General features: G+C 56.4%; 1 protein-coding gene across 4 annotated transcripts in view; it reads left to right on the top strand.

Annotated features, from left to right (window-relative positions):
- The window catches only part of TRAF3 (TNF receptor associated factor 3), a 90,603-nt gene that overhangs the window by 37,562 nt on the left and 26,755 nt on the right, over nucleotides 1–26,286 (top strand). The window contains exon 1 of one of the 4 annotated variants that reach the window (XM_081086042.1): nucleotides 3,293–3,524. The exons of the other annotated variants lie outside the window; for them this stretch is intronic. The gene's annotated coding sequence lies outside the window, so the exon portion shown is untranslated. Of the gene's footprint in view, nucleotides 1–3,292; nucleotides 3,525–26,286 lie in introns of those variants that run through there. 4 annotated transcript variants of the gene reach the window in all.

Here is a 26,286-nt window from a genome sequence, read left to right as displayed (position 1 = left end):
CCAGCATTGGGAGAAGTGCCCAGGGAGGCGGGGGCTTTGGGTGCGAGTCCGCACGCCAGCAGCTGCCGGCACAGCCGCGTGGGGCTCCCCGTGCACTGGGAAGGATGGCTCCTGGGAGCGGCCTCCCCTCCTCATCTCCAACGGGAGATGAGAGGAAGCCACGCCTGTGCCCGGAACCTGCTCACTGCCCTTGCTTTTCATCTTTTTTTTTTTAAGTTGACTTTAGAGCAAGAGGAAGGAGGTGGGGGAGAGAGAGAGAAGCATCAGTTTGTTCTACTGTGCGTGCGTGCATTGGTTGATTCTGGTATGTGCCCTGACGGGATCGAACCTGCAGCCTTAGCGCCAACCAACCCAGCGATCGGCCAGGGCCTGCCCTTGGTTTTCCGACAGTTGACCTGGAAGTGGCTTGGATGGTCCTGTAGGGGGCCCCCTGCTCTGACCTCCCACCCCCAGCCCCAGAGCCCCGCTCCCCGCTGGCTTCTCTCCCGCAGCGCAGTGCCTGCCACCCCCACGCAGCTCCCACTGCCCGGCCTCGGCCCCACCCTGCTGGGCACTGTCTGTTCAGGAGGCACAGAGTCTGGATGGAAACCCTGCCAGCTCCTCTGGACCTTCCTGGGAGCGCCTCTCGGGCCGGCCTCTGCCGCCCAGTGGGGACAGCGCCTCCCTGCCCGGGGCAGCGGCTGGCGGGCGAGGCTGCCGGGGCCAGCCTTGATCTCTGACTTGAAAGGCAGAGCGGCAGCGGGTGCCCAGGCCTGGATATGCCAGAGGCGTTTGAGATAAGGGCCTCTGAGGCGTTAGCTACTGTAGTGAGACTTCCTCGGCTCTGCCCTCCTCTGCTCACCCGCTGCTGGGAGGGTGCCAGACAGCCAGGAGTTGGCCCGAGGCCTCTCTGAGACTCACTTCCATCCTCACCTTTCCGAGGGAGGAGGGAGGTGGGGCAGGAGGCTGCAGTATTGCCACAGGTTGCTCTCCTCCCCCAGCCAGGCCCTGGGAGCATCACCCTCGGGTTGGGTCTGAGGTTTGGTCCGGAGCCGAGAAAAGCAGCGGCCGCTGGTGAGTGCGGCCCGTGGAGCCGGCCTGGGCTGAGTCCGCCTCCCCCACCTGGACTTACCGCGGTTCCCTGGGCCTGGGTGTCCGGCTGTCAGGCAGAGAGGATGCTGGGCGCTCCTCACGGTGGGACAGGCGGAGCCTGGTGGCCGACCTGTGGGAGCCCGGGGGTCAGCAGGGATGTCAGGCTGCAGGTGCTAACCACTAGGGTGACCAGGCTTTGCCGCTGGTGTGGGGAGTTGCTGAAGACTGGATGGAGGAGATTCTGGAGCCTTCACTGAGCAGGTTGGGGGTTCACAGAGGCAGCACGGTGTTGGCAGGGCACCACCTGCATTCGGTGGTACTAGACCGAGGGGCCCATGAACCCTTAGCTCGTTCATTCACTCACCTGCCCTTTACCCAGCGCCTGCTCGCGTCAGGCTGGGCGCCAGACTTGGATCGAATACAACACGGCTGGACCAGGCCACTTAGACAACCGTCCCGCCTGGAGGTGGTCCCCCGCATCACTGGGAGACAGCTGCCACCCATCGAGGGGTGCGTGGTGTCGCCCTGCGAGGCTCAGAGCCTGCCCCTCCCGTGGGCACCTCAGGTGCCAGGCACTCAGGCATCTGTCCGCGGTGGTGGTGGTGGTGGTGGTGGTGGTGGTGGTGGTGATGGTGGTGGTGGTGGTGGTGGTGGTGGTGGTGGTGGTGATGGTGGTGGTGGTGGTGGTGGTGGTGGTGATGGTGGTGGTGGTGGTGGTGGTGGTGGTGGTGGTGATGGTGGTGGTGGTGGTGGTGGTGGTGGTGGTGGTGATGGTGGTGGTGGTGGTGGTGGTGGTGGTGGTGATGGTGGTGATGGTGGTGATGGTGGTGGTGGTGGTGGTGGTGGTGGTGATGGTGGTGATGGTGGTGGTGATGGTGGTGGTGGTGGTGGTGATGGTGGTGATGGTGGTGGTGGTGGTGGTGATGGTGGTGATGGTGGTGGTGGTGGTGGTGGTGATGGTGGTGGTGGTGGTGGTGGTGGTGGTGGTGGTGGTGATGGTGGTGGTGGTGGTGGTGGTGGTGGTGGTGGTGATGGTGGTAGTGATGGTGATGGTGGTGGTGGTGGTGGTGGTGGTGATGGTGGTAGTGATGGTGATGGTGGTGATGGTGGTGGTGGTGGTAGTGATGGTGATGGTGATGGTGGTGGTGGTGGTGGTGGTGGTGGTGATGGTGGTGGTGGTGGTGATGGTGATGGTGGTGATGGGGTGGTGGTGGTGATGGTGATGGTGGTGATGGTGGTGGTGGTGGTGATGGTGATGGTGGTGGTGGTGGTGGTGGTGATGGTGGTGGTGGTGGTGATGGTGGTGGTGGTGGTGGTGGTGATGGTGGTGATGGGGTGGTGGTGGTGGTGGTGGTGGTGGTGGTGGTGGTGGTGGTGGTGTGATGGCTCAGGCTGAGGATGCGCTGGCCGTGCTGAGGGCCGTGTGCACCGTGGGGGCTTCCCCTACCTCCCTTCCCTGCTGAGTGGCCCTCACCTGCTAGGTGTCCTGCACAGAACCTTCTCGGACCCCGCGGCTCCCAGACCCCCCACCCTGTGTGCTGGCCCGCCTCACGCTTGGAACGCCTCATCCCCGTGGGCTTTCCCGAGTGCCCGTGCCCATCCCAATGGTGTGGTCTGCCCGAGGCCGCGTGGCCGTGGCCGCCGTGTGCAGGGACTGAATGAGCGAACATCAGAGGTCACTGCTGTAGTAGCTGCTGCTGCACTTGGTCCAAGTCCCTGCTTCTGAATTCGCCGGTGGCTTAACAGTTCCGGCTCCGACCGCGTAATGGTTCTGGGTGCTGTGAGGCGGCCCCTGAGGAGCTGGGGCCCGTGCCTGCCGTCTGGGGCGACAGCCCCTCTGTGTGCAGGAGGCCCTGAGGGGTTCGAGCGTGCTCAGCAGGTGTGTGGCTCTCACAGGCAGCCAGGAGGGAGCGGGATGGCGGTGTCATCGCCTACATTTCCTCACGGTCGCGCTCTTTCCCAGCACAGCACGTCGTCAGGGCTCCCCTCCCATGACCCACAGACCAGCCGGCCCCAGCAGGCAGGCTGGGGAGGTAGGACCCCCCCAGGTGTTGGCAGCGTTTTATAGAGGCGCTTCCTGTGCCAGGAGCCCCCGCGCTCCCGCTCCCAGGTCGGTGGCTTCAGAAAGACTGCAATGCAGCGTTCCCGTGGCTGTTACTATGGAAGCCCGAGGCGAGGGCCTCTGCGCCCTCCGGGCCCCTCCCCGCTGCCTGCCGCCCGCAGTGTGAAGCGGAGGTACCGGTACCGGGCGCTTCCTGGCCGCCTGGCGGGGAGCAGGGGGATGCTTGCAGAGGCTGGAGTCTGTGCCCAGTGCGCGGCTCCCGCTGCGGCTCCCGCTGGGCTCCCTGCTCCGGCGGGCGCCGTGGCTGCCCAGGCGCGCGGGGCTGAAGATGCCTGTGCAGCGGTGCTCGGAGCGCTCGTGCCCGTCCCCACACGCGGTGGCTCGTGAGAAGGTAGGGGCTTTAAAAGCCATGCACGGCCTATTGTAGGTGCTGCGAAGGCCCCAGCAGGTCCTGAGAGACGGCCCTTCGGCGTCTCGGAGAGGGCAGTGTGGGCATTGGCACAGGCACCTTGTTGGTTGGCAGATGCCTCTGAGTAAGGCATTGAAGTTGCTCCTTGCAGAGCTCTGCTTTTCCGACTCCGAGCGCGGCTGGATTCCAGGGGCGGACATGGCTGCAGTGTAGTTGCTTCTCTGCCTGAAGCCTAAGACACTTTCCGTCATCTGTTTCACAAAACCTCCGCGCTGGCGGCGGGTGCTGAAGTCTTGTTTCCTCGCTTCTTTGCCTTCAGGCGAGCGTTTCGGGGGTGTTGCTCTGCTGTCCGGGTGTGGGATTCCGCCTCCAGTGGCTCAGAGAGGGGCTGAGAGTCAGAGCTCTGATTCGTTTTTTTAGGAATCGGTGGCCCCAAACTGTATTAAATGCATTAGGAGGGATACTTTCTATGTCCCAGCACCAAGGGATACGTTGCCAGGGTTACCATGGCAACTGCATGCCTTCTGGAAAGCTTATGAATGGCTTCTGAACCTTCTGGTGTTTTCAGCGAGAGGTCCCGGTGGAGAGGCTGCGTCCTGGTGATGGGGATGAATTCCGCGCCGCCTCCTCTCTGTTTACCAGGTGGCTGTGCAGCGGTTCTTCCTGCTGGGTCTGCCTTCGCCTCTTGCTTCCTGGCCACAGACTGTGGCTGAGGGATGTGTCCAGCTTCAGCTTGGGGTCTGCCTGTGTGAGCACCACGGCCCAGCACCTCTGTCTGCGGGGTGTGGGTGCTGGTGGCCCTCGCCTCCCCAGGCCTTGCAGCACCCTGCGGCCAGGCGCCTGCTTCTCCCCCGACGTCATCATGGTTGGGGTGCAGAGGGAGCCCCAAGTCAGGAGGACCCCTGTCCAAACGCCAACTTGTGAGAATAACAGACAAAGGCTGACTTCATCGCCAAACAGGGCTGTCTGTTGTTTGTAGGAATGTGTGTGGCCTCATTTCTTGTGTGTTTACACTCTATCCCTGTCGTGACTGGGACTGAAGAGAATCTGTCAGTACTTTGTAAAAGGCCTCCTGACAGCCTCTGCGTGGGCTCAAGAGGGGTGGCCAGGTACACTCCGAGTTTACACTCAAGCTGGAGGGCGGATTGACTCACAGGCCCACCCCACGCTTGCAGCAGCGACTCACCTGCAGGCCTGAGGGCAGTCTTCATCGGATTCAGCCCTTTGTTTTGCAGATGAGGAAACAGAGGCCCAAAGAAGTTATGCCACTGGGTTAAGGTCCCAGAGCGGGTCAGAACCAGGTCTGGATCAGCACTGGCTGCTGGCTCGGCTCCTGGCAGAAGGGGTTCGCTCTCGGCCGCTTGCGCTGGGTCTGTAGAGAGACCCTCTCGTGTGGTAGTAGAGTTCGCTGGCTGGTGATTTTAAAAGCCCGCCTTCTCTCCGCCTTTGTCATTCCTGGGACTCCGCTCAGTGTGCCGGGGCTCAGGCCGCGTGGTGGCGAAGCCCAGCCGTGTGTCCGGGTAAACTGTGCCCGTGCCGGCCCGGTGGCCGGGGGCAGGGCCTGGGGGATGCGCACCTGAACCATCCCCTGCTCCATCCAGGCCTCGACACTGTTTCCTAAGACAGTAACACGGGCTCTCGGGTGCAGCTTCCAGGTTACAGCTTATCACAGGCAATAAGAGATTCTGCTTATGAGGCTTGACATACAAATTGATGGTTAGCCAGATGCCTGTTAACCCAGGATTTTTTAAAAATATGTTTTATTGATTTTTTACAGAGAGGAAGGGAGAGGGATAGAGAGTTAGAAACATTGATGAGAGAGAGACATCGATCAGCTGCCTCCTGCACACCCCCTACTGGGGAGGTGCTTGCAACCGAGGTACATGCCCTTGACCGGAATCGAACCCGGGACTTTTCAGTCCCCAGGCTGACGCTCTGTCCACTGAGCCAAACCGGTTAGGGCTAACCCAGAATTTTAACTCACCGTCTTCAGAAAGACTGAGGTTTTACTGTAGGACTGACAGTGCTGGATCCCTCCTGCGGTTCCCACAGACCTTGGACGAGGGGCGGGGTCTTGCTCCTCCCTGGGGCCTGGGCCAGGGTTGTGACCCCTTCACCAGTGGTAAGGCAGCGATGTTGTGCGACTTCCTTAACAAGGGCACAGCTTCGCCTGGTCGGCGTGGCTCAGTGGTTGAAAGTTGACACATGAATCAAGAATTGGAGATTTGATTCCTGGACAGGGCCTATGTCCAGGTTGTGGGCTCGATCCCCAGTGTGGGGCGTACAGGAGGCAGCCGATCAATGATTCTCTCTCACTGATGTTTCTCTCTCTCTCTTTCTCTCCCTTCCTCTCTGAAATCAATAAAAAGCATTAAAAAATAAATAAATAAAGGGCACAGCTTTGCCTGGCTTCTGGTTTTGGGACGCCTGCTCTGGGACCTGCTGCCATGCTGAGCAACAGCTCACCAGCTCCCACAGGGGGACGTGGCACCCCGTGGCGGCGCGTGCGTGGCGGCAGGCGGTTCTGCTTCCGCTTTCTCGCTTTCTAGCGCAGGCCCCAGACGGGAGCCGAGAGGTGCTGTCAGTCAGCACCGTCCTGTGTCCGTCACGGCGCACAGACCTGTGGACACGACCAGGTGGCTCTCACCACTCCACGAAGCCTGGTGTCCGGTCACTGGGATTAGATACGGCGTTCTGTTACATGCTGGAGATGAAAAGCAGAAGAAACTAGTGGCTCTGGATAACTAGCCTTAAATTTTTTAAAATAACAGCTCCTTCAAGATAATTTGCAGACCATGAATGGCACCCTGCTACAGCGTACAGTTCAGCAGTTTTCAGTGTGTTCCCAGCTGTGCATCCAGAACATTCCATCTCCCCAGAGTGGCCATCAGACCCTGACTCGACTCGCAGTGAGTGGGAGTGGGAGGTGGGGGTGCTGCGCAGTGTGAAGCCGGTGCCACGTGTCGGGGGGCCTGGGGGCGCACGGCCAGGCTCCTGAGTGTGCGCGTTCCCGGCGAGGCGCCCAGGGGAGAGCCTGGCGGGTGGAGCTGGTTTGGCTGCAGCCCCTGGAGCGTCGGTTACGCGCACGGCGTGGCTGTTGCGACTCTGATGAGCCGTGAGCTTTAACTGGCTTTCCATGGAGGGGCAGCAGCAGGGTTAGGGGCAGACGTGCTGCCAATGGGAAGGCACCTTGGGGTTCGGGGAGCGGCGGGCACCTCGGGGTTCGGGGAGCGGCGGGCACCTCGGCGCGGCGTGCCTTTGCGTGCTTCCCGCCGTGCACACGTGTCCCACGCTCCCGGCTGCGCTCCCGTGGGCGCGTGCTGTTTCGTTTCCACGCCCGCTCACGAGGATGTTGACTTCATGGGCAGAAGCAAAGGCAGGGCCCAGAGGGAGGGGCCCTTTCTCTGTGAAGGGCTCCTGGGGACGGGCAGGCTGGCAGCTGTCCTGTGCCTCCCTGCGGTCGACGGGGTGTGAACAGCGAGTGCGCCTGTGTCCCGTCGTCCTGGGCACAAAGCGAGCGGCCCATCCTTCGCCTGCGTGCCCAGATGCCGCCATCGGCACCTGCCCACCGTGGGTCCCGCCTGGCCCCCGCGGTGCGAGGCGGTGAGGGCATCCTGCCCTCTTTACTGAGCTCACCAGTCAGGGCAACACTTGATTTTTCTTATTGCATTTACCTGTTTCTAATTTTCTGAAATTTGCAGAAACAGTTAATTTCAGCGGATTCTCCAGATCATGGCTTAGCACCCTCTCCTCAGGGAGGCCTTTTTAAGTGGGCGTCCTGGTGGGTTCAGCGTGTGCTGCCCTGCGGTAGTTTTCCTGTCACACGTGAGTGCGCACATGCACAGTTCCGGGTGTGCTGGCCCCTTCCCTGTCCCCCCACCTCCCCCTCTCTTTGCACAGAGCCTGCCCTCTGGGCTCTCTGGGCTGAGCCAGTGAGTGAGCTGAGACCAGGGTCTTCCTCAGGCACTGTGGTAATCTGTGCCCTCCCTTCCTTCTTCTTTTAAATATATTTTCATTGATTTGGGAGAAGAAGAGAGAGAAACATCAACGATGAGAGAGAATCCTTGATCGGCTGCCTCCTGCACGCCCCCTAATGGGGATCGAGCCCACAACCTGAGCATGTGCCCCAACCAGGAGTGGAACCCTGACCTCCTGGTTCCTAGGTCGACGCTCAACCCTTGAGCCAGGCTGGCTGGGCTGCGTCCACCCTTTCCTTCACGGAACCGCCTGGGAAGCTTTCGTGTTCTCTGGCTCCACCAAGAAATCCTTCCCCATTACTAACTGGCTCTTCTCTCAAATTACTGGACCTTCTGCTTCCCCTCCTCAGGGAGCAGGGGCCGCTCGGCATGGGTGACTGTCACGCCCCAGGGTGCTCCTTCCTCGGCTCCCGGGGCCTCTTTGCTGCGTGAGCAGACGGAGGGGAAGGGCAGCTGCCTGGTCCTTCTGAGCCCCGTGCGGAGACGCATGAGGAGCGTGAGGTCGTTCAGAGAAACCAGCGAACCTGCCTGTCACTGTGACATTTAACATAGAAAATTCCCTCATCTTCCTCCTGCGATGGGGGCAGGTTGTGTTGCTCAAAAGTATTTACCGGGCACTTGTGAGAGTGGACCCTGAGGTCAGACAAGCCTCGCTTGGGCGCCAGTGCCCAGGACCGCCTGGGATGAGCTGGGTGCTGGGTGCATGGTGGCGGGCACGGCGGGGACTGCGCTTGCGGCCTGCCCCCTCGTCTATCCTGGAGTCATTAGCAGCAGTGCTTTAACCTACAAACAGATTTGTTTCCATATTTTTCCAGTAGAAAACGTTGCTGATGTCGCCATTTTATTTGTATAAGAAGTGCTGACAGTAGAATATTTTATATTCTAAATATTGATTAATCTTGAGGGAAACCTAAGAGATTTGATGTTGCATAACAAATCTCTGCTTAAATTCACTGAGCAAACTGCAGCGAATCATAACTATATTAAGCAAAAGCCAGCGTGGCAGAACAGGGTGTATGAAAGGCGATTAGCTGGCGGTGCAGGGCGGCCTGGGCAGGTTCGCACTTTGAACAGTTCTGGTTAGAATAACGTGGTCAGAGGGGCCTGTGCGGGGATTTGCCGCTCGCTGGGAGGCAGGACCGTAGGAGCGGAAACGGCAAGCACAATGGGAGACGGAGACAGCGAACAAACCGGCCGAGCAGTTTACAGCAGAGACAGGTCCGCAGGGAGGAGAGCCCAGGTGCCCAGCAACGGGCAAAACTGCTGCCAACCCCACCCCCCGTGCGTATCGCTGGTCGTGCGGTTTGGACCCCTGACCTTTCCTCCCTGGAGGTGACATTTAGGCCTCAGTGGTATTTCAGCGCCACGCCCAGAAAAGCAGCGAAACCAGGCAGGGGGTGCCAGGGCTGACCTCAGGACCAGCTGCAAGGACTAATGACCCGTGCCCTGGCGCTGACCGATCAGTGGAGGCCAGAACCTGAAAGGGCACAGACGATTATCCTATTCGACCCTCCTCTCCCTCCCTCGCTTCCCCACTGCGTGCACCTCCTGAACGCTAAGACTTGCAACCAGGGGAGCAGTGGGCAGCAGCAGCTCCTCCCAGGCTGACCCCGGGCCCAAGGCCCTTTTCTCTCTCTCCAGTGAGCTGACGGCAGCCCCATGACGTTTCTAGAGCCGAAGCCGCCCGCCTGTGCTCTCCTGCTGCTGCTTCTGCCCGAGGCCTCCTGTCTCACTGTCCCAGCTTCAGTAAACGTCCTCTCAGTCACTGGACTCGCTGTGAAATCTTTCTGGCACGAAGCTAAGAACCCGCACACGGCCGGCTGCCTCCCGCTTGGGCCTTCCTCTCTCCAGTGACGGGCCTCCCGGTTTCCCAGCGGGTCACCTTGGTTGGGAAGGGTTTATTCCAGAGGGTGTGTAGCATGAAGAGCATCGGATTCAAGGAGCTATGTGCCGGAGGGAGCTCACACGTCCAACCTGACCACCTGGCGGGGAGCACAGCGACGCTCGATGTTTTCGGACTAAGTGCGCCGCGGGAGTGGGTGTGCGATCAGGGCTCAGCGAATCTGGCTTCAGAGAACCCTCCCCAGTGCCCGAAGCAAAACCAAACCACTGCTCCGTACAGTCCAACACGGCTTCCTTCCCCCTCGCGGAGTGTTCAGTACTAACCAGGAGCACAGAGCAGTCATTTCACTCTGAGTGAGCTGTCCTCCTCCTGATTCAGGCCCATGGCGATGCTTTTTCAAATGCCAGCTCAATAATGTAGTCGATTTTCATATTAAAGTAGCTAGAAATGAAGCAAACTATTATTTAAATGTTGTGAGAGCCATGGCTGGTGTGGTTCAGTGGTTAGAGTGCCAGCCGTGAACCACAGTGTCACGGGTACGATTTCCCGTAAAAGGGCCTGTACCTGGGTTGGAGGTTCATCCCTGGCCCCAGGCCCCAGTCGGGGCAGGAAGCAGCCGACGGATGTGTCTCTCTCCTCTCCCTGGTCCTCCCTCCCTTCTGCTCTCAGTACCACTGGGAGAGCACCCTGGGGTGGCTTGTGATGCTGTGGGACCCTTGGAGCCTCGCCAGCTCAGCGTGGCCGGTGGGCTCCGCGAGAGGTGCGGCTCTGGTGCATCTGGTGACGCCAGGTGAGGGCGCCGGGAAGAACCAGACTCCGGGATGTCAGCGCTGAGATCCAAAGCCCTGGGAGGAGGCGCTTGGTTTTTAAAGGGACAGACGCCTCTGTCGGCATCACTGATGTGTTGGGGCCTTTGGGGCGTGCGTTCGCCTCCTGATACAGAATCGATGACTGCCCGGGACTTGAATTTTCAGGTGTCGGGGCATCGGGGGTGCTGTGGCGGGTCCTGGAGGGAGCGCCGGCCCCGAGACCCAACTTCAGTCCCACTGACTCCGACCTCGGCAGGTGGCTGACCGTCACGATCTGGGTTCTGCTCGGTCCAGGCAGAGATGTGGGCGCGGTGACCTTCCAAAGATAATTCAAGTGCAGGTGGCGAGTCTGGCTGTACAGCGTAAACCTTTGCTGGTTCTTCCGACATCATAAGCCACGAGCACGCCTCTCTGCTGGTGCGGGCACAGCCTCCCGGTGCGGCCGCGGCGCCGGTGCAGTCCTGTGCAGGGTGCTCTGCGGCGTAGGGTCTTCGAGGCGGTCCTGCTTTAGTGATTCTAAGAACCCAGTGTCGTTCTCGTGGTGCTTTCCTGTCTGCATGCGGGTCTGTGGGCACATGCACACTCAGACCTGTTAGCTGCAAGTAGAATTAAAGCACCGTGTTTCCCATGGAAGCCGTTTGTCTCCGAGATGCCTGAGAAAGGACACAGTCGTTTGCTAGTTCGGATCAGCTGTAGGAGGTACCACGTAACAGTGTGGTTCCGCTCACTGAGAAAGGCGTTCTAATAACAGGCCCCAGATCCCCTCTCCACCAGGGCTGCGCGGAAGTGATGAGGCACCTGCCTCGAGTGCAGAACTTCAGGGAGCACCGGGAGCTCAGTAACTGAGATTAATGACATTTTCATGAACTACTTTAAAAAATCAAATTTGATGCCAAAAAAATCTACGATAAAAAAATTAATTTTTAATAGAGACAACAGAGTTAGTGACTTTTCCTTTTTGCCTCAGCTTCAATATAGCTCACCTCAGTGCTGTGACTGATACCTGTCTTTATCTCAAATTTTAACGTTTTGTTTTGCATGGATTTTTTGCATTAATTTTGGTTTTCTCTCTATTACTGAGTTTTGGGCACGCCTTTAAAGTTTGTCCTCGTTCCAAACCTGATTCTCGTCTTCAAGTCTTCAACCTGAAAACCAGACAAAATACATGAAGCAACAGCCTTCAGACGCTGTCGCGGTCACCAGGCAGGTGAGGGCCGCGTGCCCCGAAGCACGAGAAGGCGACACAGAAGGAGCCCACGTCGGTCCGCTCACTGCCCAGCAGGGACCCACACTCTCTCCATCTCGGGCCTGGCAGACGGGGGGGGCTCTGTGACACACTCAGCTCTGCCTTTCTGTGGCTGCTTTCCTGCTCAGTGTGCAAATGAATGGGTGTAGCTCTGTTCCAATAAAACTCTATTTATAAAAACAGGCAGCAGTTGGATTTGGCCCTCAGGCCGTAGGTTGCCAATCTCAGCCTAGAGAGTTTCCACACTGGGGGTGGGAGAGCAAGCATAGCCCACAGGCAGGCCTTACTGAAGTGACAAAACAGAGGTCGGAGTTGGGGACAGGCAGCTAGAACCTGAGGGTCCAAGTGTGGGAGAGGAGGGAGCTACTCAGAGACCCCAGACAGAGCCCTGGAGACCTGGGCTGAGCGCCGACGCGCATGGACACACAGGAGGCCCTCAAAGCCGGGAGCAGAAGCTCGGGAACGAGTAGGCGGCACAGTGTGTCTGTCCCTCGGGTGGTGTCGCTGAGGCCGTTGAAGGCTTGCTGTTAAATCTTTGGTCGGGTGGGTCCAGAGCAGCTTTTTCACTTAGCAGGGTTGGGGAACGTCCGGCCCTTGGGCCGTATAAGGCCTGTGACATCATTTGGTCAGCCCCGCCAAGGCAGCAGGGGTGAGGTAATTCAATGTTTGACCAGCTACAGCAGGCTCATTTGTTTTTTGGTTTTTTGCAGGCTCGTTTTTAAGTGGATACTTTTGTACGGCCTGAGAATGATGTTATAAATGTCCAGATGGTCCTGGACGGGAACAGGTTCCCCACCCCGACTTAGGGCATCAGGTGGACTCAGTGCAGCTAAGTTAGCCCTCAGGTAGAAGGCGGCCGTGGACTGCCCTACCTGAGTCCAAGTAACTTAATTGCACTCCCAGGGGGAAAAAAAAAGCCCCAACTACAATGGGGCCTTGACTTACGAGTTTAATTCAGTTTAATTCATTCTGAGACCGAGCTTGTTAAGGAGCTCATTAACTCAAATTACTCTGCCAACTCAAAGCAAAAAATCATCGGAGAGACAGCTGGTATCTCAAAAAACTCGTTAGCCGGGACACTCGTAATGTAAAAGGCTGCAGTAAAACCAGCTTTCAATGGTGCAAAAAAATTCAGTGTCCGGCATCTAATAACAATTACCAGGCATGCAAAGAAGCAAGAAAATATGACATAAGCCAGGAAGAACATTAACCAATAGAAACAGACCCCACAGTAACAGAGATGATGGAATTAGCCAACAAAGGCATTAAAATAACTAGTCTATCAGTTGCACATATTCAAGAACATTGAGGAAAATAAGCACAGTGAGTGAAATGAAAGATATAAAAAAGACTGAAATAGGCTTCTAGAGATAAAAAATGTAATATCTGAAATGAACAATGCAGTGGAGAGATTAATAGCAAATTAGCACCGCAGAAAAGATCAGTGAACTTCCAGACACAGCAGGAGCACCTCCTCAGACTGCAGCGCGGAGAATAAAGAAAAGCAGGCACGCCTGACCTTTGAGTGAATTCACTGTTCTAAGGTGTGTGTGCATGGAGTTCCGGGAGAGGAGGGGACGGAAACAGTATTTGAAGGAATAGTGGCTAAAATGGCCAGATTTAATGAAAACTATAAACCACGAAGCTCAGAAACCTCAAATAGTCAAAGAAAACCACTCCAAGGTGCCACAGAATCCATCGCTAGCGCACCAGTGGTACTGAGAGAAAGAACCTTGAAAAGCAGCGAGGAGCAGAGGAGTCACGTGGCACAGGGAGAGAGAGACACGGGCAGCGCCTTCCGGTCACCGTGCGGCCAGGAGGCGGCGGCGTGGCCGCCAGTGAATCCTGCTCCCGGTGAAAACGCTTTTCACAGATGAAAGTGAGATCAGAATTTCTAGGCCAATAAGAGCTGACGGTTCATTGGCAGCAGAACTGCACTACAGGAAGTTTTAAAGGAACTCCATGTAGAGGAAAATGCTCTCAGATGGGAACTTTTCTCAGTAATTGATAGAATAAGCAGATAAAAATAAATAAATAAATGAAAAACTTGTAAGCACAGATGTTTTAAACAGGATCAGTACTCGGTCTGTTGTACATATAAGTGACATTCCATTCAGAAACTTTCTCTTCAAGCACACAGAAGATCTTTGTAAAAATTGATCAATTCTGGACCATAGTACAAACCTCATACTTTTCAAAGCATTGTAATAAAAATACCAGTTAGAATCTCTGACCTCAGTAGAATTGAGCTATAAATTAGTGACAAGACCCAGCTGGTGTGGATGAGTTCATGGGGCATGGTCCTGTGCGTGGATTTGTTTCCCGGTCCATACACGCCTGGGTTGCAGGCTGGATCCCTGGTGGGAGGTGTGCAGGAGGCACTCTCTTCCCTTCCTCTCTCTCTAAAAATCAGTTAAAAACCTTTAAAAGTCCTGACCGGTTTGGCTCAGTGGATAGAGTGTTGGGGTCCCAGGTTCGATTCTGGTCAAGGGCATGTACCTTGGTTGCGGGCACATCCCCAGTAGGGGGTGTGCAGGAGGCAGCTGATTGATATTTCTCTCTTATCGATGTTTCTAACTCTCTGTCCCTCTCCCTTCTTCTCTGCAAAAAATCAGTAAAATATATATTTTTAAAAAACCAGTAACAAAAAGATAATTATAAAATCCCCAAGAGTTTAAAATTAAAAAATAGTTTTTAAATATCATGGGTCTAAAAAGATGCTATAATGGGAGTTAGAAAGTATTTGTAACTGGATGATAATGAAAATACATGTATCAAAATTTGTAGAAGGCAGCCAAAGCTGTACATGGAGGAAGATTTATAGTCTGAGAAAAGTAGAAAAGCTGAATATTAGTAGGCTAAGCCTCATTCTAAATAAAAGTTAGAAAAAGAATGGGGGTGGGGGGGGGGAGGCCCAAAGGAAGAAAGTAATAAAAATAAGAGCAGACTTAATCAGATGGAAAATTTACGGTAGAAAAGACCAACAAGCCAAAAATTGGTTCCTTGTGGAATGGTCTAGTAAAATGTGAATGAAGAAGAATGAGGGTGTGTGTGTGACCTTAATTGACCCATACAGTTTCTTGAGTGATTAAAATCCGTGGTTTTGAAAGTGAGTGTGTCTGTGAGGGCCTTTCTGCTGTAAGTGGACCTTCACTGTTGCAATAGAAGGGGCCTGTGGACCAGCTGATTGAGGACTCTAAGGCGGGCAGGCGGAGGGAGGCCTGCTTCCCACCTCCCTACCCACAACCCCGCGCCCTCCACGCGGGCAGGACTCTCACGGGCTCCTCGCTCCTCGTTGCTGGATCTGGCGCCCCTGTAGGTTCTGTGGGAGCGAGGAGGAAGGGCGACATCGCTGGTTTTGAGGTGGGTGTGTGCTCACAGGGATGAGCTCACTGGCCAGGGGTAGCTTGCTCCCACACAGGTTCCCTCCCGGGCCTGGGCTCGGAGGCCTGGGCTCAGAGGCCGTGTCTCACGCTGGTGAGCCAAGGCTGGGGTCACAGCTGGTGAGGAGCTGCCACGCAGGGACCAGGGGAAAGGGAAAGAAGGCCTGGTTGCAAAATTAACTCTCCACTGCAGCAATGGTCCAGCTGTAAGATTTCACAGATTCTTTAGTCAAAATAGTTATAACATTCTGCCCCAGCTGGTTTTTCTCAGTGGATAGAGCGTCAGCCTGCGACTGAAAGGTCCCGGGTTCGATTCCGGCCAAGGGCACATGCCTGGGTTGCAGGCTTGGTCCCCAGTGTGGGGCATGCAGGAGTCAGCCGATCAATGATTCTCTCTCATCATTGATGTTTCTCTCTCTCTCTCCCTCTCCTTTCCCCTCTAAAATCAATAAAAATGTATTTTTAAAAAATAGTTATAAAATTCTACATAAGAAAGAAATCTTAAGCTACCACTACCCAGTCAGCTAGCAAGATTGGAAAAGTCTGACAAGTCTTGTGGAAAAAGTAAACCCCCAGAAACGCAATCCCTCTGGTGGCAGTGTAGGTCGTTCCCGCTGCTTTGGAAGCAGTTTGGGTGTAAGTAGTGACGCTGAGAACACTCCCAGGCGTGCACACAGGGAAAGGCGTGCCCGCGGGCTGGGGTTGCATTTCTGTGCAGCAGAAGCTACCCATGGCAGTGGGATGGACAAGGGAATTATGGTTTGTCTGTTTATTATTTTAACTTTGGGATGGACATGCTGTCTTTTTTACCCAGCCATGGTACTGATAGTTTTTAAAATTTTTCAAAAATAGATTTTTATTGATTTCAGAGAGGAAGGGAGAGGGGGAGAGAGATAGAAACATCGATGATGAGAGAGGATCATTGATCTGCTGCCTCCAGCACCCCCTACTGGGGATCGAGCCACAACCCGGGCGTGTGCCCTGACTGAGGATTGACTGTGACCTCCTGGTTCATAGGTTGACACTCAACCACTGAGCCACACCGGCCGGGCTGCACAATGGAGAATTATACAGTAGTGAACAGTGGAGGGGGAAGCACGACAAACAAATGCCGACATGCGGCCCGTGCATATGAAATTCAGCAGCAAAGATGAACTTTCAGGGCTGCGCACCTGGGAGACAAACCTGAAGAACAGCAAGGAAATGGCGCCCATCAGTGTCAGGTGGTTGTCACCACGGGGAGGAGAGGTTCTGGGATCAAAGAGAGGTGCCCATCCTCTTGGGGCTCCTGCTGTGCCCCGTTCCTGGGCCTGGGTGGCAGATGGACCAGCTGTTGTGTAATTCAATATAATAAAACCCTAATATGCAAATCGACCGAACAGTAGAAAGACCAGTCGCTATGACACACACTGACCACCAGGGGGCAGACACTCAATGCAGGAGCTGCCCCCTGGTGGTAGGTGCACTCCCACAGGGGGAGCACCGTTCAGCCACGAGCTGGGCTCATGCTGGCGAGTGCAGCGGTGGTAGCGGGGGCCTCTCCCGCCTCTGTGGCAGCGCTAAGGACCCCCCCAGGGATGTCCAACTGCCATACAGGGAGTGGGCCTAAGCCGGCAGTTGGACATCCCTCGAGGGGTCCCAGACTGTGAGGGCACAGGCTGGGCTAAGGAGCCCCCTCCCCCAATGCACAAATGTCGTGCACCAGGCTTCTAGTAACCTTATAGAACTATGCATTTCCTGTGCTTTTCTATGCTTCTGTAATACTTCATGACAAACGTGATTTTAAAATAAAATAAAAATAATTTGTGTCCAACTCAAAAAATGTGGAAGACCCAAAGCACACGTGTATTGAGAGGTTAAGACGTTTATCTCGAACTGCTTCCTTGATCACTTTCTACAAGTGTCACCTTTTTGAAACCCTGGTTTCAAAGCTCTGTAATGCTCCAGGCGTGAGCTGACTGTGGCTGACTCTTCCTTCCTAGGCCAGGGACTCTGCACCGTGGTCTGAAGGAGGGTGAGGGTGACAGGGCTCGCTCCCTCCCCTCCTAGAGCCTCCTGCTCGCCCCGCCTTCCTGCAGGTCACAGGTATGTCACTGGCACATTTCAATCCGATGGATGTCTTTCTTTTGCTGCTATTCGTTCGCTCTGCATAAAAATCATTACATTCAAAAATATCCAGAACTTGCTCATTTTTGGCTCGAGCGGTTCCATCTGTCACAGATGTATTAAGTATCTTGTCCATGCGCGGCCGTGTATTTTGGTCTGTGTCTGACCTCAATTCTGTTTTTCTTAAATCAGCGTTAAACTTGGAGGATGACAGACATGGTGATTCTGTGCAATGGCAGTCATGAGGAGTGAGTTTGAGAACCAGGGGAGGGCACGCCCCCCGCCTCCTTAGGCCCCCCTTCCCCGCAGGGCCCTGCAGTGGGTGGTGCTGCAGGGCTGCGGGCGGAGGCCTCCCGTGAGCATCGCAGTGTTCCATCCCCTCAGCTGCACGCTCCTCAACCTTCTTTCTCCGGGAGTTTGAAAAGAAACCAAACACCCTGTGTGCTACTCTAATTTGCGACTGAGTGGCGTTTCCTATTTGGAATTAAGAACTCTCTAATATATTAAAACATTAAAATGAACATAAAATGGGTGTGAAATGTTTGCGTCCAGAGCTGCTTCGTGCGTCGCTGGTTTTGATAAACTCATAAATACTGGGAGCTGCTGTTCACCGTTGTGCTCATCATCACAGCGCCCCGCGGCCTCCGCTTTTCTAGTTTGTTGGAAGCAGCGCGCAAGCAGTTGCCTCGCTAGCGCTCGGCTCTCAGCCAGGTGACTCCCCTCCCTCTGCCGCCCTCCTCGCCTTGTCTTTGTCGGCAAGTCCAGGCTGATGGTTCTGTAGCCAGGTTTCCCTCCAACGCGTTCTGTCCCCTGGATTTCCTGTGAGGTCCATCCAGAGGCCGACCCCATTCCGGCTCAGGCTCAGCGCAGGTGCGCCTGGGGGTGGGGTGGGTGGGGGTGGGGCCGCACCTGCAGGGCCAGTGGTGCCTGGACTCCCAGCTGTCGGTTGGCGACGTGGTGACGTAGATGTTACCACCGACTCTGCCCCGATTAGGAGATGCCTCTGTAGAGAGAAGCCTCCCGCCACTGACTGTGTGGTCGCCTAAGGGACAATCCCAGTAGGAAAGGCAGGTTCCGTCTCTCCGTCGGTCCTCAGTGGCACGAGATGGCCCCACAGCCGCCGCACGAGTGGCCGGTGGGTATGTTAAGTGTCGCTAAAAACGTAAGAGTCACAGGTGACGGGCTCTGACTTGCACGCTGGCACTTGCCGCTGGTGGCCAGGAGCCTCCAGCCGCCTCCTTCGTCCTTGGCCGTGACCTGGTCTTCCTCCCTGCTTTCTGCTGTGGGAAGAGGTTTCAGATTCACTTAGTCCTTTCTTGCCCCGCCTGGAACTGGCTGTTTTTCCGGTAGCAGCGCGGCTTCCCTCTTGTGGAAAATGGTATCTTGAGACCACGGTCTGGGGGCCCCGGGTGCTCGGCCGTAATCATTTCCAGGCCTTCCTGTTGGACAACCAGGAAATACGCTTTTTAAGTAAAAATACACCACGAGTTCATATTGTTTTTATTTCAAATTTAGGATCACCCTAGCCAGTGTGCTCAGCGCATAGAGCGTTGGCCAGTGGACGGAAGGATCCGGGTTCGATTCCAGCCAAGAGCATGGACCTGGGTTGCAGGCTCGCTCATCGGCCCCCAGCAGGTTTTGGCTTTAGTCAGTGTGTTTCTCCTGCGCAGAAATGTGAATGATCTGCTCTTGCAAGCACGGTGCTTGCCTGGGCCTGGTTTCCCTCCCGTGGGGAATGGGGCTTGGACTAGAAGCTCAAGATGGGTTGTTTGAGCTGGAAGAGACGGCCAGTGAGGAAGGAGCTGGAATCGGAGAGGGTCTCGCTGGCAACACAGTGTGTGCCCGTAACAGGGAGGTGGTCCTGGGGAGAGAGGTAGAGACGGCGAGACTGACAGGCCTCGCTAGTGGTTGGATGTCAATTGGGGGCAGCTGGCGTGGGTGGTGAGGGTGCTGCTCCTGGGATGGGTGCTTTCTTTGGGCGCAGAAGCACCGCTGGTGACTGGTTCCACATATGAGCACACGCGAGTGCCCATGCAACATGACAGTGAGCCTGTCTGCCCGCGCTGGAAGCTTCCGGTGGGCGAGGCCTGGAGGGGCGGCTGCCTGTGCGGGTGTGCGGGGAGGGAGGAGGCGGCCCTCGTCCTGAGACCACAGGTAAACGTGGGAGGGCCTGCGAAACAGGTCGGAGAAGAGCTGTGTTTTTGTTGTTCTTTTAAAACATATTTTTATTGATTTCAGAGAGGAAGGGGGAGAGAGAGAGAGACATAGAAACATCAGGGATGAGAATCATGGATCGGCTGCCTCCTGCACGCCCCACTGGGGATGGAGCACATAACCCGGGCCTGTGCCCTGACCGGGAATCGAACTGTGACCTTCTGGTTCATAGGTTGATGCTCAACCACTGAGCCACACCGGCCGGGGCAGAGCCAAGTGTTTTTAAATCTCAAGGTTTGTTCCAAACGTTGATTTAAAAATTGCAGTGGCTCCTTCATGTGGCCAGGGCTGGTGCCTTCACTCCCGTTTTCAGGTAAACTTGCTGCTCCAGGAACATGAACTTTGTTACCTGCAGCCTGGCCCCAGCACGGCGTCCGACGGCATCTGCTGGACCCTCTGTGTGTTCAGCGGCCGAGCCCCGGAGCCTCGACGCAGCGCGCCTGCCTGCCTGCCTTCTGGCAGCTCCCGCCCCATCGGCTCCGTTTTCCGTCCGTGAGTCCAGCACTCTCCTGCTGGCAGGAGCCATTTTCTTGTTCATCGGCTGCTGCCCTTTTCCGGGTTTCCCCGGGCTTTCCCGCCTTGGGACTCCCTCTGTCAGCAGACGTGCTTTTGTTTCCAGCTTCTAATCTCCAAGTACAATGTGGCTCCACTGGAATCACAGCAGCGGGCGCCTGCCCGTCGGTGCTGCGTGGAGGGAGGCGGAGGCCCCGGCCCAGGCCTCCCTGCCTCTCGGCACAGGCCTCCTCGGCCGCCGGCAGCCTGGCCTCCTGCACCGCCGCTAGACACCAGCGTGCTCTGCAGTGGCTCCCCAAACCGGGGCTTTCATCTGCGTAAAAACATGGCTCCAGAACGTAGTAAATTCATGCCTGCCGGGCAGCAGTGAACATGGCAGCAACAGAGTAATAACTCCGCTCAAAGGAAACCGCAGCGTCGGTTCTAGCACCCAGAGGCCGGGCGGCCAGGCAGGCCTGGTCCCGGGGCCCAGGGCCGCTGCTCGCCGGGGGCTCCGGTCCCGGCCACCCTTCAGCTCCTGGTGCAGACGCGGTGCCGCTTGCCGTCACGGGCTGCTCCTCCGTCTCTGGCGCCCCTTGCTCCGTGTGTCTGCTGTTACTGTTCACCAGAACCTTTTTCTCGGTGTGTGAACGTAAAGCAGATGTCCTCTCCCCAAGCTGAGGCCGAAGGGAGGGTGGGGCGTGGGCATGAGCCGAGGTCTGGGTTCCACCACTGGCAGGGCCGCCGTCCTCACCAGAGGCACCTGTGTCAGCCTCTGGGCGTCCCCAAGTCAGCGGTTAAACCTTGGCCTGCAAGGCCCTAAGCGATGCCTCCCCCGCCACCTCAGCATTTGCTGAGCTCACATGGTTTTCTTCCAGCAACACAGTCGTGACAAGTGTAGAATTTCACTAACCTGTAATTGTCACATCTAACTTCAGGAGTAAGGTAGACTTTAACTTATTTTTATACCCACGTATAAGCAAGTGAAACAAAATATTTATATTTAAATCAAGAAATCTGGCCCGAGCCGATGCTCAGTGGTTAGAGCATCATCCCTGGGACTGAATGGTCTCAGGTTCGATTTCGGTTAAGGCAGTGGTTCTTAACCTTGGCTGCACATTAGAATCCCCTGGGAATCTTTTTAAAATCCTGATTTCTGGGCCCCACCCTCTGGAAATTCTGTTTCTTTTGTTACTAATGTTGTGGCCCCACCCCATCACAAAGAAACAGAATTTCCGGAGGAGGAGGCCCAGAAATCTGGATTTTACAAAGATTCCCAGGGGATTCTCAGGTGCAGCCAGGCTGGGAACCGCTGTGTTAAGGTGACGTACCTGGGTTGCAGGCTTTGATCCCCAGTCCCCCCGCCCCCCCGTCAGGTCACGGGTGGGAGGCAACCAATGCACGAGTCTCTCCCACATCAATGCTTCTCTGTGTCTCTCGCCCTCCCTTCCACTCCCTCTCTAAAAACGCAATGGAGAAAATATCCTCGTGAGGATTAACCCGCAAAAAAAGAAAAGGGAAGAAGTCTAGTCAAAGGTCCACAGCCCCCATTTTGGAGGGAGGGCCCGAAGACGGACTTTGCCTGTGCACTGCCACTTCCGGCAGCCCCCACGGGGGCCCGAGTGGCGCTGCTGGCCTGTCTGCCGCGAGGCAGGAATGACCAGCTGAGCTGCAGGTTAGCAATCAGTCCACGGGTATTGTAGAAGCGTTTAACATTTCCTGTGTGTTTGCTTAGAGAGTTATAATAAGAGCCAAGGAGCTTCCTTTTTCAGAGTGGTTTTCAGTCCGAGGCCTCTGAGCACGGCCTTGGCTTTTGTGCCGCGGCTCCAGCCCAGGACCAGGTGTGGCTGCCTGCCGCGGGCGTCCCTCACCGCCACACGGCGCGCCCGGCTCCACGTCTGAGGTTGGCAGCTGTCCCCTGCCTCTTTCTTCTCCTTATTTCTCGGCATTGATTTAAATTGTTACTTCGTCGAGCTTAGTTCTTCATGGCCTCTGATAGCTCACTCCTCTCCAATTTTCCCATTAGAATACGTACAATGATGTGAAATTCTTGGGATCTGAATATGGACAGGTTCAAAGGTGCTAGGTGTTTTTAATATGTTGCTGTTCTCACGTGAACATTTTCCTGCCGTTCACGTTTTCTTAGCGCGTGGGAGGCGCTGGCCTCCAGTGGTGACGTTCCTGTGCCCCGCGCTCCGTGTCCTCAGCACGAGACAGACGGCTTCCTGTCGCCTCGTGGCTTTAGGAGGCGATCAGTGCTGCGTGCGCCGCGGTGGGAACTGGCTTCTGGGTGCCTGTCGGTGCTGGTGGAGTTTGGGATCGTCAGCAAATCTGAGAGCATCCGTCCGCCCTGCCCTGCACCTGCTGCGGCGTCTCCTGCTGCGTGGGCCCACGAAGGTCACCCCCACAGAGGCCTGGCCTGCCGTCTCTGCCCCGTGAGCTTCCGTTTGGAAGGAGTCGTTTCCTTGGCGGTTTGCGTGTGTGACATAGCGGCTCCTTTGCTGGTTTTATTTGAGCAGGTTATCCTTTTGAAAATGATTCTGTGATAGAATTAGAACTGCTTAAAAAGGTGTATACATTTATGAAAACTTTGAAGACATTTAACAATGATTAATGTCAAAAGTAGAAATTCTTAGTATTAATTCTAGAAACCCAAGAAGTCCCAGGAATTCCTCGTGAAGGTGTCAGCATCGCACGAGGCCGATTTGATGGCGTGTTGCCCTGACCGGCAGCAGCAGCAGTGGGAGTGGGTGGAGGAGAGCCTCGCATGTAACCAGTAGCGCCAGGCGCCACGCTGCAGGGCAGCTTCTTTTACGGTCTTTGGAGCCACAAGCTGTCAGACTCCCGCTTCCCCACCGGAGAAGAGCCGTTCAGTGCCCGGTCCCGGCGCCTCCGTGTGTTTGTCGGGAGGGAAAGTGCTGGCCGAACCGTCAGAACCGCTTTCTGTCTGCTTTCATAGGTACCAGGCTGTCCCTTTTCCGTCAGCATCACCCATAACCTAGTCTGAACATTCCAGATACGGATAAATCTGACTACGTTACAGTGAAGCACCATTCATTAAAAGATATAAGTAAATTAAAGTCAGGCCATTACCTGTGGTAAAGACAGATATGTGACTAATAAAGGATTCATCGTCAGAATATACGAATCACCCCCAGATAAATGTTGTGAAAGACAGAATAGCCCCATTAAAAATGACAGGAAGGCAGAATCAGGCATTTCAGAGCAGGAAAGACACAAGTGATCCACCAACACATGAAAGATGCTAAACCTGTTTAATGATCGGAAAAAGAAGGAAGACCACCCATGGTCCCTGTTCGCTGGCAGGAATGAAGGTTCTGACCGCGCCGCGTTGGTGAGGATGCCGCTTGGCGTGGAGGGCAGTTTGGCCCGGCTGGTCGGTCGGCCGTGCACACCTGCAGCTCCCGCACTCTGGACGCCGAGGCCATGGCCAGGGCCGGCCCTGCTCGCTGCGAAGGGCGAGATGGGAGAGTCTGGGCTTTGTGACCACAGCAGGTTTCGTCGCCCAGGTGTCCCGTTTCGTTCGTTTGTTTGTTGCTCCCCTTAAAACCCAGAGAGGAGTCTTCGCGCAGGACCTGGCAGGAACCGGCGCCGCTGGGTTGGACCCACAGCTGCTTGCTGGGCCCTGACCCCCGGTCTTGAGAACATGCCCTGGGGCCACTGGATGCGGCCCAGCACAGAAGCCAGGATGTTCCGACTGTTCGTGAGAGCGAAGCTGGAGACAGTGCGATCAGAGATGGGAGTGCGTCGTGGAGTGTTCCACGCGGTGAGAGGCATGAGTGCGCCCATGCCCACGAGAGACGGGTAGGGGTGGCTGAGGCAGTTGCACGCGGGGGTGCTGTGGCGGGTGGTGTGCTTGGGTTACGGTTTGGTTGTCTTCTTACCTTGCATGTAGAGTGCACATGACCTTTGGTGTGTGTCAGCTAGTACATTTTTTCGAAAGGCAAGCGAGGCTACCAGCAAGGGAGGTCTTTAACCCACCTCCTGTTCCCCCTGGTAGGACTCCTGTCCGAGAACTACGCCCAGGTGACGGCCGGAGGCGAGGGGCAGGTACCTGTGTGGTGACCCCAGCCCCGCCCTCACGGAGCCGCGATGAGGATGCCCAGCATGGAGCCTTTGCTCTGAGCAGCCGCAAGATGCTGACAGACACCGCGTGCACACCGCCCCTTTCAGTGCGTGGCCTGGGCACCTGTCAGGACCCGCGTGACCACGGATGTAAGGGTTTATCTCTGGACTCAGTTCTGGTTCATTGGTCTGTGTCTGTCCTCAGGCCAGCACCCCGCAACCCCAATGGAGCTGCAGAGAGTTTGGAAGCCAGGAGGTGTGAGTCCTCCAACTTTGTACCTGTTCAAGGTTGTTTGGTCCGTCCTGGGTCCCTTGTATTTCCATGTGAGTTTTAGGTGCAGCTTATGAATTTCTGCAAAGCAGCCGAGGCTTTCCGTAGGGATGAGCGACCCGGTAGGCGGGTCTGCAGTGTTGCGTCCCAGCAGCGTCAGGCTTCCGGGCCATGAACGCTGCCCTCCAGCATCACTAAGCACAGCTTCCCCTCCTTGGTTACGTTTATTCCCGACACTCCCTTCTCCTTGATGCTGTTTTAAGTGGGTGGTTTCCTGACTTCAGGTTTGGGTTATCATTGCTGGTGTGTACAAATGCAGTTGATTTGTATGTATTGATCTTGTATCCTGCAGCTTTGCTGTTGGTGTAACTCGTTTTTGGTTTTTTCCTTCGTATGTTCTATATTCTGTCCTCTGAGAATAGAAATAGTTTTACGTCTTACTTTCCAACCTGGATGCCTTTTATTTCTTTTTCTTGCCTAATTGCGGAGAAGGGGCATGGGGGGGGGGGCGGGTGTTCTGCTTTGTTGTTTTGTTTTGTTTTGAATTCTCACGTGAGGCTATTTTTTTCCATTGCTTTTCACAGAGAGTGGAAGGGAGGGAGGGAGGGAGAGAGAGAGACATTGATGTGAGAGTAGCCTCCCAAATGCACCCCAATCGGGGACAGGAAGTAAACCTGCAGCCCAGGTCCATGCCCTTGACCAGGTATCAAACCCGAGACCCTTGGATGCTCGGGCTGGCACTCTAACGCTGAGCACACCTCCCTCCCCACAAGGCCAGAGGGGCATTTGAGGAAGGCTTTGAGCCATCGAGAGGAGGAGACAGCCCGGTCCTTGTCAGGCTTCCCGGCCCCGGGGACCGGAGGGCGCAGCTCTGTCCAGGGCTGTGGTCAGCAGAGGCTCCACACAGCGCAGCTCGGACGCCTGCGGCACTGGGACTGGCCATTGTGCTGTCCCCAAGGACCTGCCTCAGGGAAGGGACCGCGATGGCCCTTTACCCCTCGCAGAGCAGGTGCTGGTGTGGGATCAATTCATCTGAGACCTCACGTGTCGGGCATGTGCAGTTTCCGTTTCAGAGTCTGACGTTTCATGTGCATCCTCTGGTTTCTCTTCAGATCGCATAGATCCCTCGCCTTTTAAAGTGTGTGACGCTCTAAGTAAATACCACACACGAGCCGAGCCAGGCGCAGTGGTTTCTCATGGGTGTGCAGTTGTGCGCCCCCACCGTCCAGCTGCAGACTTCTGTCTCCCCAGCTGGAAGCCGTGCCCAGCAGGAGGTGCCCCACCCCCGCCCCGGCCACCAGGACCCTGCCCGGTTTCTCCGCCCGCCCCTTCTGGACGTCTCCGGGTAGACCGCCTCCCGCCCCGTGGACAGTGCGTAGGGAGGCTGGTGTTTCTTGTTCCTGCTGCTCAAGCCCTCGGCGGAGCTCAGGAGTGGGCAGCGCGTGGGGCAGGCTGCGGGGCCGCTGGGAGGGGCCGCAAGAGGCCTCTGAGGGGCGCCCCCCCACCACACTCCTGCGGGCTGTCCTCGCCCAGGGCAGGGCGGCGAGCGTCCACCGGGGCTGGGTGCCTTCTGCCTCTGCTCTGTAGGCACAGGCTCCCGAGCTGTACTCTGTACTAATGTGCGCGGAGCCGGGCGTTTAGGGAAACGGCCGATGGCTGGTGAGTGAGTGTCTCTCACGCTGGAAACAGGAGCTCGGCCGTAGAAGCAGCCAGTTCGCATGGAGCACTGGGTCCTGAGCACAGCTCGCCAAGCCCGCAGCGAGGCCCTCAGGGCGAGGAGCGCTCAGGTCCGGCCGAGGGTGGAGTGGCTCAGCCTCACCTTGTTCTGCGTTCGTGTGTATGGAGTACCTGCTGCCCATCAGGCTCTGTCCTAGGGACCAGGGGCTTGTCAGTCAGCCACACAGATCAACCCCTGTCGTCGGGAGCTTGGTCTGTCGGAGAGACAGCGAACACTACGCCTGCGGGCCTGGACGGCGGCAGTGCCATGGGAAAGGCGGGCAGGGCAGCGGGGTCCGGCCAGACTGGGCTCCTTGGGAAGGTGGGGGTGCATCCCCGGAAGGAGGGGCACCTGGAGCATCTGTAGACGCAGGTGCCCGGCCTGAGAGGGCCAAGGGCAGGCCGGCTCCCGGTGCACCCTTTTCTCGAGAGCAAGGCAAGCAGGTGCCGTCCCGCAGTGAATGGGTTTGTGGGCAGCGACTTGCTGGCCTTTGAGGTCATTTTAAAAACATTTTTGGTTTCACAGGCCGACTTGACAGGAGGCTCCACACTGCACAGTAGGGCTGTTTCACGAAAACTGACCCGTGTGGCGGAGCCCAGC

The sequence above is a fragment of the Myotis nattereri genome (genome assembly GCF_964212035.1).
Source record: "Myotis nattereri genome assembly, chromosome: 1".
Lineage (NCBI taxonomy): Eukaryota > Metazoa > Chordata > Mammalia > Chiroptera > Vespertilionidae > Myotis > Myotis nattereri.
Note: the sequence above shows the minus strand (reverse complement) of the source record. Positions and strands in the feature narration are given on the sequence as shown.